Below are 17,426 nucleotides of genomic sequence, written 5' to 3'. Positions count from 1 at the left end.
CTACAGAAGAATGCTGAAGATAAGGTGGGTTGATCACGTAACTAATGAGGAGGTATTGAATAGGATTGCGGAGAAGAGAAGTTTGTGGCACAACTTGACTAGAAGAAGGGATCGGTTGGTAGGACATGTTTTGAGGCATCAAGGATTCACAAATTTAGCATTGGAGGGCAGCGTGGAGGGTAAAAATCGTAGAGGGAGACCAAGAGATCAATACACTAAGCAGATTCAGAAGGATGTAGGTGGCAGTAGGTACTGGGAGATGAAGAAGCTTGCACAGGATAGAGTAGCATGGAGAGCTGCATCAAACCAGTCTCAGGACTGAAGACCACAACAACAACAACAGTAGTGCCTTTGGCTGTTTATGTTTCCACCTGTGGTTGTGATCATAGTTTCCCAGAGTAAGGATGAAATGATCGTCCGAGTGTCTCGAGTTCCTGTGTGGCGTGTTTCTTAAATACTTCCTTGATTTCAAGGCGGTATTCATTGTGAAGATCCACGGTGCGTATGTAGCGTGGGGCATTGCTAATGATGCGTAGCACTTTGTTTTGTATGATTTCCAGGCGGCGCAGGCGTGTAGGAGATGCGTATCCCTAGAAGGGAGCTGCGTAAGTCATCAGAGGTCTAATCAGTGTCATGTATATGAACCTTGGTACTCTCCTATTCAGTGTACGTTCCCTGTTGAGCATTGTGTATAGTTGGTTGAGCCTCGCGTGCGCTCTGTTGGCATCGCATTCGATGTGGTCCTCCTCCCCCTCAACCCCCCCCCCCCCACCCATGTAGGTTTCCGGTCCAACCAGACACCGAGATACATGACTTTCTCTCGGAAACCTTTTAGGCGTGTATGTAGTGTTATCTGTCTACAGTGTTGATGTTTGCGCAGTAGTTTCGGTCTGCGCGTGAACAGAACTGCTTCGCACTTGTCGACGTTTACTTCAATACGCCATCGTTCCAACCAAGGCTCGGTGGTTCTGAGTGTCGTGCGTATTCGTGAGTTTATGTTCAGTGGTTTCCAAAGGATGGCTGTGTCAACCGTATAGATGGCTAGCGTCGTGTTATGTGTTGCTCGGGAGTCGTTAATGTACAGGTTGAACAAGATGGGCTCCAGGATGCTTTCCTGGAGTACTCCAGCTTGGATACCGTGTTGTGCCGATTGTTTGTCTTGCACGTCAGTGTTAAAACATCTGTTCGTGAGATATGGGTGTATGAGACGTACGAGTCCGTCCGGGAAACCAGCTTCGCTTAGTTCGCGTGTAAGACCGCTGTGCCGGAGACGGTCGAAAGCTTTTTCGATATCCAGGAACACGGCTCCTGTGGCTTTGTTCGTGTTGAAGCTGTGTGTTATATGTTCGACTACAGGGAGGAGTTGTGTTGTTGAGTGGTGATTCCTAAAGCGGCATTACTGTGGTATTAGGGTGTCGTTGGTTATACAGTGCCTAGTGATACGTTTAAATATTACCCCATCAACAATCTTGCTGAGCGAGCACGGCGGACTGATGGGTCGGTATTTTTGTGGGAGGGTCTTTCCCTCGTTTCCTGAACATCAGGACCTTGGCCGCCTTCCAAAAGTCACGGAAGTTTTGGTGCTTTAACATAGCATTCGTTGTGTGTAGAAGGTATTCTACAGCTATACCCGTGAACACCTGGAGGGCACAGTTTTGAATGCCATCAGGTACAGAGGCTTTCCTAGCATTGGTATGCTTAATAGCCCGAGAAATTTCGTTTGTACTAGCGCGTCTGATGACGTCGAGCGAGGGCTGGGCTACAAGTCGTGTAACCTCCTTATCCGTTTCAAGTTTGAATACTGGATCTGAAGGAGCCAGAATCAGCATGAAAGACGCTGCGAGTGTTGTGGCCTTAAGCTCTGCCTTCTCCGTCGCTGAGTAAGTTGGGCCGTCTGGTCCTTGTAGAGTGGATATGTGATGTTTCCCCATGGTGAAGTGCCTGGCTAGCTTGAACACGCCAGGACGTGTGGTATCTAGCCCTGCGAGTTTATGCTCCCATTGTTCGTTTCGAAATGTTTGTATTTTGTCCCCTATTATACCCCGAAGTCTGTTGACGTGCATTTAATAGAAAGGGCGCCTGGTACGCTGCCGGCATCTCCTGAGGCGGTTCCTCATTGAGATAAGGCTCAGGATTTCCTGAGACAAGGCAGCGGAGTGTTGTTTTGTTGTTGTACGTGGAACGGCGTCAGTCATTACGTCATGGACGGTAGTAGTAAGAGCCTCCACCGCCTCATCAATTTGTTGCGTTGTTAATTTCGTGAGTGTCCAGAATACGACTATCAAACGTTCCCTTAAACAGGGTGCTATTAGCGCGCCTGTAGTTTAGTATCTTGCATGGTTTTGTGTCTGCAGTGTTTCTTCCGCGTGAAGTATTACAGACATGTGGTCTGAGACCAGATCGTTTTCAACCATAAGGTTGAGTGTGCATGTGGTGCCCTTGATGGGGACTATGTCTAACACGCCTGGCCTGCTTCAGGCCTGTGTAGCACGTACGTGGCAACGCCTGGACCTAGTATAATATAGTTTCTGCTTAGTGCATATTCGTAAAGTTTCTTGCCGTTTGAGGTGCGTATTCTTGAATTCCAGTCGGGGTGTTTTGCGTTTAGATCTACACCAGCGATTACCCGCGGTGCTATGTTGAGAACTGTGCTGTGTCACCCTAACTCAACCCACTCATGCCACTTGGGATTTAGGCTAGGGTAACGGGACGGGGAGACCAGTCCTTTCGCCTAATTTCCTCTGGCCCCAAGAGCTTCTCTACCTGCACAGCTCATTGTCATCGTGCTTTGTCATCCACACAAATGAAGTCAGAGCCGAAGGCACCCTGAAAAGACGCACGTGAGAAAGGAGTACAGCGTCCATGCAACACTGTGCCACATCGCACCGGAAGTACTGGTCCACCAAAACTACTAAATTCGACAATGCTTGATGTACTTTCAAAATCAGGGAGGTGGAAATCAATAATTGACCCAAACACGTTCCGTGGTGATCACAAACCCTATTCTGAAACTATGCCCACCTTTTCGAGCTGTCTAGCTACCCGTCATAACAACCGCGATGACTTCAGTTTAATTACTATCTTTGAATTTATGCATCATTTCTGTTCGTCTCATTGCATATTTCTTTCAGTGACCTTCTATACCACACTGAAGCTGTTCTTTCTAAATATGGTGCAACTTTCATCGAGCCATGTTCATTGTCAGTGATACATCATGCAGAAATTTCTTTCGCCCTTACGTTTTTCACGCCAGTGTGATTAGCGTATTACAGCTATTATCTATATTAAAGAAAATTTAATGCATAGTGTACTGATTAAAAAAATCGCACATGTAGAAGGTGACACCAGAATACTGAACGGTGACTTTTCAATGAATGTCTTTGTAAGTTTGGTATGTTGCCATCAGTTCCCAGACCTAAAATGCTGGTCTTTTTATTTACTCGATTTTTATTTAGTGGTATATTAACGTATGGTGTAAAAGTATATGCTATAGTAATTTCACAAACAGTATGGAATATTTCTTTTCTTTTTCTGATATATTGTTCTGCATTTTGATTACCCATACATGCAGATCTGTGAGAACTGCTTTTCATTGTGCGTTACCATTTAGTAATGTGAACTATATTATTTTCCGATCGATAGCTCATCAACAACGAGACCATTACGCAGATTGCAATTCACACTATTCTCAATTACAATGAGAGGTAATGAAACAGTGCATATTTCAGGATTCGTCCTTACGTTGTGCTAATCCGATTACAAAAACTGAACACGAAAATTCCATGACAGGCTTAGTTCACAACTGAAGCTCAAACTGAAAGTTTTTTTAATGAGAACCTGAATATTAGGAGAAGAAGAAGACCGAATTTAGGCAAAAAATTAGGTAACTTAGTATCTGAAAAATGTTCAAATGTGTGTGAGATCTTATGGGACGTAACTGTTAAGCTCATTAGTCCCTAAGCTTACACACTACTTAAACTAAATTATCCTAAGAACAAACACACACACCCACGCCCGAGGGAGGACTCGAACCTCCGCCGGGACCAGCCGCACAGTCCATGACTTCAGCGCCCGAGACCGCTCGGCTAACCCCGCGCGGCAACTTTGTATCCACTCTTACGTGTTCACACAGTACTAAAAATCAGTGAACCTTCCTATATTCAAGGCACTTTAGCCATTCCTGAGGAATGTTTCCAACTAGTGTGCATTTATGTGATGCTCTTGATGTGTCATAGTAAGTGCTCTTCTAAATCTATTTTTATTGACCTGTTACGGACATTAGTCTTCATAAGTCGTAGGTAGCATCGTCCACTTGCTTAGCTGGGTGGTAACGTGCTCAACTCCCAAGCAAGCGGACCTGGGTTCGATTCCCGGCCGGGTTGCCCTCATCATCATTTCATCCTCATCACCGACGCGCTCGTCGCCCAATGTGGCGTCGATTAAAATAAGACTTGCACTTGGCGGCCGAACTTCCCCGAATGGGGTCTCTTGGCCAACGATGCTATACGCTCGTTTCTATTTTTTACAAGTAGCTTTGGCACCAAATTTTTTGACTTAATTGTTCTACCTATTAACGTTTTTTTTTTAAATTTCAGTGTTGACGTCACGCACAGGCGAATCTCGTCTCTATGGTCAATAAGCAAAATCCTGAGGAACGGCCAAAGCAAGACAAATGACAATACACTGAAAATTGTCTCCATATTTTTGTGCCTCTGAAGACATAGATAGGTGTCCATCGATTTTTAGTTTCAATACCAGTGCAAAAAAAGGAGACATGTGCAAGCTATACTAGTTGTCAATTCTGTCGTGATAGAGTTTTCGGCAGTTCATATTTATTAATTACAATGTAACTGCACTTACGTGTCGCATCTGGACATTAATAACAAATAAAGGGGTTAGTTTATACTGCTGCAGAAATGTAAACTGAAACTAAAAATTTTTTGGTTACCTACAGCCTGCTTCTGAAATACTAGTTATTGCTATCTTGTGTAGATGGCTTCTAATGAGGTACAAGAAGCATCTAAATTACAGCATATTTGTGGGTGAATACACTACTCCTGAGGCATGATGACAGTTAGCAACAATCCTAAATTTTTGCATAAATATCGATTTTCATTGCAGATGGCGGTGATGCTAAGTAGTTTCCTATCAGTATAGTGGGTTACGATCATTTATTTCCATCAAAAAGATTTACAAAAGACTTTTAGAAATACAGATCTTTTGCTGCGATGAAAGAGATGAAGCAATAAAACGCCAATTATATGAATGAATATCACACAAGTCGTTATCACGAGTGCCAATGGGAGTGATTGTAACGCCAAAGGACTTTGTTATTCTTTTATTGCTTCTTATGTATGTAGTGTCTTTGCGGTAAGCTTCGTTCGTAATGTGTAACCTGACATAATGCAATTACAATAGTTACATAGTGTTTGTTATCTAAAGTTAATCTTATAGTTCCAAGTGATATACAGTTAGAAAGAACAAGCATTTATTCTATGACGTTAACATTGAAAAATGAGTGAACGGAACACTTTCCTGTCTGTCTCACTCACTGTCGCCGGACTAAATACACTAGGCTCTAACTCATTTATAAAAGGTTGTTCAGGCAATGAGAATGTTATGCCTGAGCACTAATAATTGCCTTATGCCGCGACTCATTTGGCATAAAGCATTGAGCATATCATGTGATCCAGAAAGGCCAGAGAGGTGCCTATATACACCGAGATGTAACGCAAGCGTTGCATGTGTATGAATTTCCTAAGTGGAAACGGATAGTATTCTTTTAAATGCAATGTGTACGAATTAATGAGGTATCGACAGGTGCAGTATTGCGGTATTGAGATTGGAAAAGGGCCTAAAAAGTGAACACGATGATGCCTTATGAAAAACGGAAAGAAGGATGGCTAGGTTTTAACGTTTCATCGATGCTGAGGTTATTAAAAATGGAGCTCTAGCTCGAACTGGGGTCAAAAGTCGGCATGTCTTTACACGGAATTCATCCTAGAATTCGCCTTCGGCAGCTGGGAGAAATCACGGAAACCTAAGTCTGGCTAGCCAGGCTGGCATCTGAACCACCACCATCCTGGACAGCCTATGTGGCCGAGTGGTACTAGGCACTTCAGTCTGGATCCGCGCGACCGCTACGGTCGCAGGTTCGAATCCTACCTCGGGCATGGATGTGTGTGATGTTCTTAGGTTAGTTAGGTTTAAGTAGTTCTAAGTTCTAGGGGGCTGATGACCTCAGATGTTAAGTCCCATAGTGCTCAGAGCCATTTGAACCACCGCCATCCTAGACACGAGTCCAGCGTCTTATCTACTGATCTGCTATGTTATTTCACAAAGTATATCTTACAAAATGGTTATGTCTTTCACATGTAGTAGAAAAGGATAAATGACACATATACATACATATGTGTGTGTGTGTGTGTGTGTGTGTGTGTGTCCGACTGAAAAACTTGAGGTATATCGGCCGAGAATTTTCCAAAGTTTTGGTAATAATTTTTATGTATTACATACTAGATATCTTTTTATACATTTCATGTATTAGAAGATAGGTACTTAGAAATGCGGGTCTTCGAATGCAAGGTTGTGTTGTTGTTGTTGTTGTGGTCTTCAGTCCTGAGACTGGTTTGATGCAGCTCTTCCATGCTACTCTATCCTGTGCAAGCTTCTTCATCTCCCAGCACTTACTGCAAACTACGTCCTTCTCAATCTGCTTATTGTATTCGTCTCTTGGACACCCTCTACGATTTTTACCCTCCACGCTGCCCTCCAATGCTAAATTTGTGATCCCTTGATGCCTCAGAACATGTCCTACCAACCGGTCCCTTCTTCTTGTCAAGTTGTGCCACAAGCTCCTTTTCTCCCCAATTCTATTCAATACCTCCTCATTAGTTACGTGATTTACCCATCTAATCTTCAGCATTCTTCCGTAGCACCACATTTCGAAAGCTTCTATTCTCTTCTTGTCCAAACTATTTATCGTCCATGTTTCTCTTCCATACATGGCTACACTCCATACAAACACTTTCAGAAACGACTTCCTGACACTTAAATCTATATTCGATGTTAACAAATTTCTCTTCTTCAGAGACACTTTCCTTGCCATTGCCAGTCAGGATTTTATATCCTCTCTACTTCGACCATCATCAGTTATTTTGCTCCCCAAATAGCAAAACTCCTTTACTACTTTAAGCGTCTCATTTCCTAATCTAACTCCCTCAGCTTCACCCAACTTAATTCGACTACATTCCTTTATCCTCGTTTAGCTTTTTTTGATGTTCATCTTACATCCTCCTTTCAAGACACTGTCCATTCCATTCAACTGCTCTTCCAAGTCCTTTGCTGTCTCTGACAGAATTAAAATGTCATCGGCGAACCTCAAAGGTTTTATTTCTTCTGCATGGATTTCAATACCTACTCCGAATTTTTCTTTTGTTTCCTTAACTACTTGCTCAATATACAGATTGAACATCATCGGGGAGAGGCTACAACCCTGTCTCACTCTCTTTCCAACCACTGCTTCCCTTTCACATCCCTCGACTCTTATAACTGCCATCTGGTTTCTGTACGAATTGTAAATAGCCTTTCGCTCCCTGTATTTTATCCGTGCCACCTCTAGAACTTTGTCAAAAGCTTTCTCTAAGTCTACAAATGCTAGAAACGTAGGTTTGCCTTTCCTTAATCTTTCTTCTAAGATAAGTCGTATGGTCAGTATTGCCTCACGTGTTCCGGTATTTCTATGGAATCCAAACTGATCTTCCCCAGGATTGACTTCTACTAGTTTTTCCATTCGTCTGTAAGGAATTCGCGTTAGTATTTTGCAGCTGTGGCTTATTAAACTGATTGTTCGGTAATTTTCACATCTGTCAACACCTGCTTTCTTTGGGATTGGAATTATTATATTTTTCTTGAAGTCTTAGGGTTTCTCGCCTGTCTCATACATCTTGCTCACCAGATGGTAGAGTTTTGTCAGGACTGGGCCTCCCTAGGCCGTCAGTAGTTATAATGGAATATTGTCTACTCCCGGGGCCTTGTTTCGACTCAGGTCTATCAGAGTTCTGTCAAACTCTTCACGGAGTATTGTATCTCCCATTTCGTCTTCATGTACATTCTCTTCCATTTCCAGAATATTGTCCTCTACATCTACATCTACATTTATACTCCGCAAACCACAGAACGGTGTGTGGCGGAGGGCACTTTACGTGCCACTGTCATTACCTCCCTTTCCTGTTCCAGTCGCGTATGGTTCGCGGGAAGAACGACTGTCTGAAAGCCTCCGTGCGCGCTCTAATCTCTCTAATTTTACATTCGTAATCTCCTCGGGAGGTATAAGTAGGGGGAAGCAATATATTCGATACCTCATCCAGAAACGCACCCTCTCGAAACCTGGCGAGCAAGCTACACCGCGATGCAGAGCGCCTCTCTTGCAGAGTCTGCCACTTGAGTTTATTAAACATCTCCGTAACGCTATCACGGTTACCAAATAACCCTGTGACGAAACGCGCCGCTCTTCTTTGTCCTCAAGTCCATCGCCCTTGTATAGACCCTTTATATACTCCGTCCACCTCTCTGCTTTCCCTTCTTTGCTTAGAACTGGGTGTCCATCTGAGCTCTTGATATTCATACAAGTTGCCCTCTTTTCTCCAATGGTCTCTTTAATTTTCCTGTAGGCAGTATCTATCTTACCCCTAGTGAGATAGGCCTCTACATCCTTACATTTTTCCTCTAGCCATCCCAGCTTAGCCATTTTGCACTTCTTGTGGATCTCATTTCTGAGACGTCTGTATTCCTTTTTGCCCGCTTCATTTACTGCATTTTATATTTTCTCCTCTCGTCAATTAAATTCAATATATCTTCTGTTACCCAAGGATTTCTACTAGCCCTTGTCTTTTTACCTACTTGATCCTCTGCTGCCTTCACTACTTCATCCCTCAGAGCTACCTATTCTTCTTCTACTATATTTCTTTCCCCAATTTGTGACAATTATTCCCTTACGCTCTCCCTGAAACTCTGTACAACCTCTGGTTTAATCAGTTTGTCCAGATCCCATCTCCTTATATTCCCACCTTTTCGCAGTTTCTTCAGTTTTAATCTACACCTGATAACCAATAGATTGTGGTCAGAGTCCACATCTGTCCCTGGAAATGTCTTACAGTTTAATACCTGGTTCCTAAACCTCTGTATTACCATTATATAATCTATCTGATACCTTCTAGTATTTCCAGGATTCTTCCATGTGTACAACCTTCTTTTATGATTCTTGAACCAAGTTCTAGCTATGATTAAGTTATGCTCTGTGCAAAATTCTACCAGACGGCTTCCTCTTTCATTTCTTTCCCCCAATCCAAATTCACCTACTATGTTTCGTTCTCTCCCTTTTCCTACTCTCGAATTCAAGCCACCCATGTCTATTAAATTTTCGTCTCCTTTCACTACCTGAAGATTGTGTTAAAATTTCAAATAAATTGGCGAAGAACTTTGAGAGATACATAGTTTTGAACAAACGAACATTTAAATTTATATTTATCTAGTTATAAATGTTCATGTGTTCAAAATATTGTATCACTGAAAGTTCTTCACCGATTTATTTGAAATTTTGACACAAAGTTGCATTCGAAACCTCGCGCGTTATTATATATCTACTGGAGCGTCACATGGCACAGAGATATGTGTATATTAATAAAGAGGATACATTGTTAGCCAAAATCACATTTTAGTAAGTTTAATATCTTAAATCTCTGGAGATCCTTCACTTACTGCTTTCATATTTTGACACAACGGTGCAATCGAATGAACTTGGAATTTTATATAACTACGGCAGCGCGAAGTGGTATATAAATATATATTATGTACTCTATGGCACTCCAGTAGGTATAAAAACCCACACATATTCGAATTCAACTTCGTGTCAAAATTTCTAAGCAGTCGGTGAAGAATTTTCAGAGATATTAGCTTTTGAACAATCTAATATTTACAGTCTTATTTACAAAGATATTCTCTTAGTTCCCTACCTATAACCAAGAACGGCTAATGACATTTTGATTCCGTTTGGTCGCTGTAAAGAAACATATGCTGTTTCACATTGCACTGTACTCACCAGAGAATAAATAGTTCTCATGCCTCTTTGTGCCATCGCTTTAACTCCTCATCAGCTTCGCGTTCATGGGCCTATTTCGCATCCCGTACAAGACAATGTCGTAGAGATTAACGGAATTAAACAGTAAATCCATTTCTCTAGAGATGAGTAAATGTATGAAAATTCGTGATATGTCCTGAAACCGGTCTGTCCGAGCAAAAGCTGAACGATTTGCAGAGTGGGTGGGCGAGAAGTTCGATTGAGAGAGGGGAGATGGGATGATGGAGATAAAAAGAGAGAGAGAGGAAGCGAGGCTGGCAAGAGGAGAGAGAGATGGAGGAGAAGATGGACAGAGAAAAGGGGCATGATGTGATGGACAGAGAGAGACATGGGGAAAGGGAACGAGAGGAAAGAGCTGGGGGAGCAGCAAATGACCAGAGAACGGGAGGATGACGTGACTGACAGAGAGAGAAGTTAAAGCGGATGAGGTGAGGGAGAAGGGAAGGAAAAGTTGGACAGAGGGAGCGAAAAGGGCCAGGAGTCGAAACAGGGGGAAGAGGAGACATATAGAGAAATTGGGACAATAATGTGATAGACAGAGGGGGATAATCCGAGGTCAGAGGTGCAGAGTGAAGAAGCAGGAGGAGACGGTGAGAGAGGAGGTGTGGGGAGATGACTAGATACAGGAAGGAGGAGAAGGTGATGGGTAGAGAGAGGCGAAAAGAAAAGCTGGACAGGGAGGGGAGAAGATGAACAGAGAGATGGGGGAGGAGGAGGTGGACTGAGACAAAAGGGACAAAGAGTTCAGAAAGAAAATACTCTGAGGTGACGGAAGTCATTTAATAGCGATACGTACATATACACATGGCGGCAGTAATGTATACTCAAGGAATAAAAGGGAAGTACTTCGGCGGAGCTGTAATATACGTGATTCATTTGAAAAGGTAACCGACGTGGTTACAGCCGCACAACTGAAATTCACAGACTCTGAACATCGAATTGTAGTGGGAGTAAGACGCATGGGACATCCCACACTCTTAAGAATGTGTCGAGAATACAATATTTCAGGTATTACCTTTCACCTTGAAGTGGCCGACCGCTTTCACTTACCCGCCTAGAGCAGCTGTGTTTGTGTAGATTTGTCAGAGCTAACAGACAAACAACACTGCGTGAAATAATCGTAAAAATCTATGTGAGACGAATGCCGAACGTATCGATTAAGACAGTTTGGAGAAATTTGGTGTTAATCGGCTACGGTAGCATACGATGGACGCTAGTGGCTTTGCTAAGAGCACGACACAGCTGCAGCTCCTCTCCTGGGCCGATGGCCTGGTCATATAAGCCCCCATTTCAGATGGTAAGAGCTGATGGTACGGTGCGAGTATGGCGCATGCCCCATGAAACCATGGACCCAGGTTGTTATCAAGGCACTGTCGAAACTGATGGAGGCTCTACGATGGTTTGGGCTGTGTTCACATGGAATGGACTGGGTCTTCTGGTGGAAATGGCCTTGATCGTCAACTTGCAGACCATTTGCAGCCATTCATGCACTTGATGTTCTCAAATAACAATGTAACTTTTATATGTGACAATGTGCCATATCACCGAACCGCAACTGTTCTTGACTGGTTTGAAGAACATTCTGTACAATTGGCTGTGGTTTGGGCTGTGTTTACATGGAATGGACTGGGTCTTCTGGTGGAAATGGCCTTGTTCGGCAACTTGCAGACCATTTGCACCCATTCATGCACTCGATGTTCTCAAATAACAATGGAATTTTTATATGTGACAATGTGCCATATCACCGAACCGCAACGTTTCTTGACTGGTTTGAAGAACATTCTGTACAATTCGAGCGAATGATTTGGCCTCCCAGATGGGCGGACATGAAACCCATCGAAAATTTATGGGACATAATCGAGAGGCAGATTCATATACCCTGCACCAGTAACACTTCCCCAGTTATGGGGAGGCATTAGAAGCAGGAGCCGGTGCTCTTGGGGTGACGACTTTGATTCATAATCAAAATGACTTCGATCGAAACCCGCCGCTGCTTAATTTTTCATTAATAATCAGCGTTGATGGCCGAAGACTTTCGGCATAGGACGTCACCTTCATCCTGCCAACGGCCTTGTCAAAGAGAGCGGAGGCGCTGACCGAGGTTCAGGACACTCTCTTGTTCTAGAGGTGAGAAACTTCCCCTAAAGGCTGAAGAATCTGCAATGATCAACGGCATGAGTACGCAGAACCCAACGGAAACCATTACATTAAAGACACGTAACGTATATCCACAGGATATGTCGCCGTCAGTTGAAGAAGTGTCATGATGATCTCTCCATTAGCCAAAGATTCCGGAATAGTCCCCCACTCGGATCTCCGGGAGGGGACTGAGAAGGAGGGGGTTACTATGAGAAAAAGATTGAATAATCAACGGAAGGAAAGCGTTCTACGAGTCGAGACGTGGAATGTGGTAGGGAAACTTGAAAATCGGGAAATGCCAAGGCTCGATCTAGATACAGTAGGGGTTAGTGAAGTGAAGTGGAAAGAAGACAAGGTTTTCTGGTCAAAAGAATATTGGGTAATATTAACATCAGCCAAAAATGGTATACTGTAAGTAGGATTCGTTATGAATAGAAAGGTAGGGCAGAGCGTGTGTTACTGTGAACAGCTCAATGATAGGATCGTTCTTATCAGAATCGACAGCAAACCAACACCGATAACGATAGTTCAGGTATACATGCCGACGATGCAACCTGAAGATGAAGAGAAAGAGGAAGGTAATACAGTACGTTAAGTGAGACGAAAATCTAATACTCATGGGAGACTGGAATGCAGTTGTAGAGGAAAGAGTAGCAGAAAGGGTTACAGGATAATTTGGGCTTGGGAGAAGGAAGGAGAGAGAAGAAAGACTAATTTATTTCGGTAACAAGTTTCAACGAGTAATAGCGAATACTCTGTTCAAGAATCACAAGAGTAGTAGGTATACTGGGAAAAGACCGGATGATACGGGAAGATTTCAAAAGGATTACATCATGGTCAGACAGAGATTCCGAAATCAGAGCCGGTCGGAGTGGCCGAGCGGTTCTAGGCGCTACAGTGCGGAACCGCGCGACCGATACGGTCGCAGGTTCGAATCCTGCCTCGGGCATGGATGTGTGTTATGTCCTTAGATTGGTTAGGTTTAACTAGTTCTAAGTTCTAGGGGAATGATGACCACAGCAGTTAAGTCCCATAGTGCTCAGAGCCATTTGAACCATTTGAACAGAAATCACATATTGGATTGTAAGGCGTACCCAGGAGCCGACACAGACTCAGATCACATATAGTAGTAATGAAGAGTAGGCTGGAGTTCAAGACTTTAGTCAGGAAGAATCAATACGCTCAGTAGGTAGATACGGAAGTACTAAGGAATGACGAGATACGGTTGAAGTTCTCCAAGGCTATAGATACGGCAATAAGGAATAGCTCAGTAGCCAGTACAGTTGAAGAGGAATGGACATGTCTAAAAAGGACCAACACAGAAGTTGGGAAGAAAAACATAGATTCAAAGAAGGTAACTGCGAAGAAATCATCGGTAACAGAAGAATTACTTCAATTGATCGATGAAACGAGGAAGTACAAAAATGTTCCGTGAAACTTAGGAATACATAAATACAAGCCGCTGAAGAATGAAATAAATAGGAAGTGCAGGGAAGCTAAGACGAAATGGGTGCAGGATAAATGTTTGTCGGAAGGACAGACTTAGCATACAGGAAAGTCGAAACAACCTTAGGTGACATTAAAAGCAAGTGTGATAACATTAAGAGTCCAAGGGCAAATCCACTGTTAAACGCAGAAGAGAGATCAGATAGGTAGAAAGAATACACTGAAGCCTCTATGATGGGGGAAGATTTATCAGATGTGATAGAAGAAGAAAAATGAGTCGATTTAGAAGAGATAGGGTATCCAGTATTAGAACCAGAATTTAAAAGAGCTTTGGAGAACTTAAGATCAAATAAGGCAGAAGGAATTTCTAAAATCATTAGGGGAAGTGACAACAAAACGACCATTCTCGTTGGTGTGCTGAATGTAAGAGTCTGGCGACATACCATTGACTTTCGGAAATGCATCATCCACACAATTCCAAAGATGCCAAGAGCTGACAAATGCGAGAATTACCGCACAATCAGCTTAACAGCTCATGCATCTAAGTTGCTTACAAGAATAATTTGCAGAACAATGGAAAAGAAAATTCAGGAAGTGCGAGATGACGATCAGTTTGGTTTTAGGGAAGGCAAAGGCACGGGAGAGGCAATTCTAACGTTGCGGTTAATAATGGAAGTAAGAGTGAAGGAAAATCAAGACACATTCATAGGATTTGTCTGTCAGGAAAAAGCTTTCGACAGTGTAAAATGGTGCAAGATAGTGGAAATTCTGAAAAAGTAGATGTAAGCTATAGGGAGACAGGGGTCTTGTACAATATCTGCAACATGCAAGAGGGAATAATGATAGTGGTCGACCAAGAACGAAGTGCTCGTATTAAAAAGGGTGTAAGACAAGGATGTAGCCTTTCACCCCAACTGTTCAATTTGTACATCGAGGAAGCAATAATGTAAATAAAAGAAAGATACAGGAGTGGAATTAAAATTCAAGGTGAAAGTGTATCAATGATACGATTCGCTGATGAAATTTCTATTCTGAGTGAGAGTGAGGAAGAATTACACGATCTGTTGAAAGAAATGAACAGTCTAATGAGTACAGAGTATGGACTGAGAGTTAATCGAAGAAAGACGAAGGTAATGACAAGAAGTAGACATGAGAACAGCGAGAAACTTAACATCTGGATTGATGGTCATGAAGTAGATGAAGTTAAGAGATTCTGATTCCTAGGCAGTAGAGTAACCAATCACGGAAGGAGCAAGGAGGACATCAAAAGCAGACTATTAATTGCAAAATCGTTATTCCTGGCAAAGAGAATTCTACTAATATCAAATATCAGCGTTAATTTGAGGAAGAAATTTATAAGAATGTACGTCTGGAGCAAACCATTGTATGATAGTGAAACATGGACGGTGGGAAAACCGGGACAGAAGAGAATCGAAGCATATGAGATCTAGTGCTACAGACGAATGTTGAGAATTAGGTGGACTGATAAGGTAAGAAATGAGGATGTTCTGTTTAGAATCGGAGAGGAAAGATATATGTGGAGGAGGAGGAGGATATTAGTGTTTAACGTCCCGTCGACAATGAGGTCATTAGAGACGGAGCGCAAGTTCGGGTGAGGGAAGGGTAGGGAAGGAAATCGGCCGTGCCCTTTCAAAGGAACCATCCCGGCATTTGCCTGAAGCGATTTAGGGAAATCACGGAAAACCTAAATCAGGATGGCCGGAGACGGGATTGAACCGTCGTCCTCCCGAATGCGAGTCCAGATATATGTGGAAAACACTGATAAGGACAAGGGATAGGATGATAGCACATCTGTTAAGACATGAGGAAAAGACTTCCATGGTAGTAGAGGGAGCTGTAGAGGGCAAAACCTGTAGAGGAAGACAGAGATTGGAATACATCCAGCAAATAATTAAGGACGTAGGTTACAAGTGCTACTCTGAGATGAAGAGGTTAAAGGAGAGGAATTCGTGGCGGGCCGCATCAAAAAGAAGAATAGAGGCACCATCGCTCAGTACGCCTGTGAGGGACTTCCAAAGATTTGTTGATCCATGCCACTTCGAGCTGATGCACTACGCCAGGGAGAAGGAGATCCGACACGATATGAGAAGGTATCTACTGACAATTGTCGTCTCAATACACACTTTCCTTATGTATTATAAATGTGTGCTTTACCTTTTCTGTCAACTCCATTTAACCAGAATGAGCCATAGCAACACGTGCCTGGGGCCTACCAGTAGCTAATAAACATTAAAAAGAAAATCATAGATCATAAAGGGCAATGACTACGGCAAGTAAAAGTGTGAACAGTCTGCTTATCCATGTACTCTGACTACGACATAAGGAAAATCAAGACACATTCATAGTTTTTCGTCGACCTAGGAAAAGCGATCGACAGCGTTAAAAGTTTCAAGATGTTCGAAATCATTACGAAAAAAGCGTAAGCTACAGGGAAAGACCTACGAGAGTGAAAACGGAACAATACAGGGAAAGACCTACGAGAGTGAAAACGGAACAATATGAGCATGACTAAAGACTGGAATATATTCTTTCACTCCTACTGTCCAGTTTATACATCTAAGAAAGAACGACAGGTATAAGAGAAAGGCTGACGAATAGCATTCAGATTTAGGATGAAGGGATATCAAGATAAGAATCGCTGCTGACATTTCTGTATTCATCGTAGAAGAAGTATCTGCTAAATAACATGAATAGCCCGGAGTCTAAAGAGTATGGACTGACAGTTAACCGCAAAATTACGGAAATATTGAGGAGTAGCGCAACTGAGATTAACCATAAACTTGACATCGTCAATACTAACTACGAAGTAGACGAAGTGGAAATATTCTGCTACTTGGAACTAAAATAACGCCAGAAAGGCAAAGCAAGGAGGATGTAAAAAGCAGATAAGTACTGGCAAAGAAGCCATTCCAGGGCAAAAGGTGCCTAATAGCATCAAACATAGGTCTCAATTTTATGTAGAAATAACTCAGTATGTGAAAAACAGCAGTGCATGGTAGCGAATCAATGGCTATGAGAAAACAGAAGAAGAAGAAAATGATGTGGTGCTGTATGAAGATGTTGGAAAATAACTAACAAAATAAGAAATGAATAGATTCTATGCGAATCAATGAGTTTCGAAAGGAACATAGGCAGAAAACTGGCAACAAGACGGGACAGGGTGGAAAGACATGTGTTTACTACATCAGGGAATAATTTCCATAGTACTAGAGGCAGATGTGAAGGATAAAAACTGTAGGGGAAGAGCAATATGGCAATGTATCCAACAAACAATACGAAAGGGGGTTGAAAGTGATACTCTGAGCTGAAATGGTTGGCACAGGAGAAGGAATTGTGGCTGGTCCCATGAAACCGGTCAGAAGAGAGACGTCAGCCATAAAATAAGAGGTCCTTACTGCCGAACTGAAGGCCTTTATCATCCGTGAAAGTTAGTGGTAGAATAGATTTACCGCTAAGCACTTTTCCTAAAGTACTATTTTTATTGATACGGTAACGCACAGTGAAATAAATGAAGTGAGTAAAGACCCTATTACCAATTTCAATTAAAACTTTTATTAAACCTAACAGATGACATAACGTTAATAAAAAAATGTAATAAAAGTTGCTCAGTGCACCGTCAAAGAATTTATAACACCTCTTTTATAAAAGATATTTAATAAAGATTTTTACGTGAGGCATGTTG

The sequence above is a fragment of the Schistocerca serialis genome, chromosome 1 (assembly GCF_023864345.2).
Source record: "Schistocerca serialis cubense isolate TAMUIC-IGC-003099 chromosome 1, iqSchSeri2.2, whole genome shotgun sequence".
NCBI lineage: Eukaryota > Metazoa > Arthropoda > Insecta > Orthoptera > Acrididae > Schistocerca > Schistocerca serialis.
This window is presented reverse-complemented; position numbering follows the sequence as displayed.